Here is a 681-nt window from a genome sequence, read left to right as displayed (position 1 = left end):
CACGTGGGGCCGGGCGGGGCGGGGGGACAGGCGGAAGGGTGGCTGTCCTCTTACCGTGCCAGGGGAGATGTACTTCAGGCCCGGGTCCTTGCCCTCCACCGTCGGCAGGAGGTGAGGCTGGAGGAGACAAACCCTGGGCTCAGCTCTGTCCCAGGGGGTGGGACTGTCCCCCCAGCCCAGGAGCCCCCCGTGGCCGGTTCTGCATCCCTGGGCGGGGAAGGGACAGACGAATGTGCCTGTGGCACGGGCACGGAGCAGAGGAGCAGTGAGGGGGCTCTTCACTCCCTGCAAGGTCACAGCCCCAAGGCCCCGTGTCCCCAAGCAAGGGCCACCAGCTCACTTTGAGCTCTCTTTGGCGGCACTGCGGGGCTCCGATGATGGTCCCTGCTCAGAATAACGGGGACAGCACCCCCGGAGCTGCCCCATCCTGGTGGCCCTACCTTGGAGAAGTCCCCAATGAGCTCCTGGTCATCGTTGGCCAGCAGGTTCTCCATCTCCTGGAGCTGGGCAGACCTGCAGGGCTCCAGCCGTGCTTCCTGCGGAGGCACCAACCAGAGACAGCCCCAGATGTCAGCAGGGGCCCTGGCACAGTGTCCCAGTGCTGCCAGGAACAGGCTGGCTCTCCCCCCACACCTTCGCCATCACCCACCGGCTCCCGCGACGCCTCCTGCTCAGGGCCTC

The sequence above is a fragment of the Geospiza fortis genome, unplaced genomic scaffold (assembly GCF_000277835.1).
Source record: "Geospiza fortis unplaced genomic scaffold, GeoFor_1.0 scaffold208, whole genome shotgun sequence".
NCBI lineage: Eukaryota > Metazoa > Chordata > Aves > Passeriformes > Thraupidae > Geospiza > Geospiza fortis.
The sequence above is the reverse complement of the archived record's forward strand: the minus strand, read 5'-3'. Positions refer to the sequence as shown.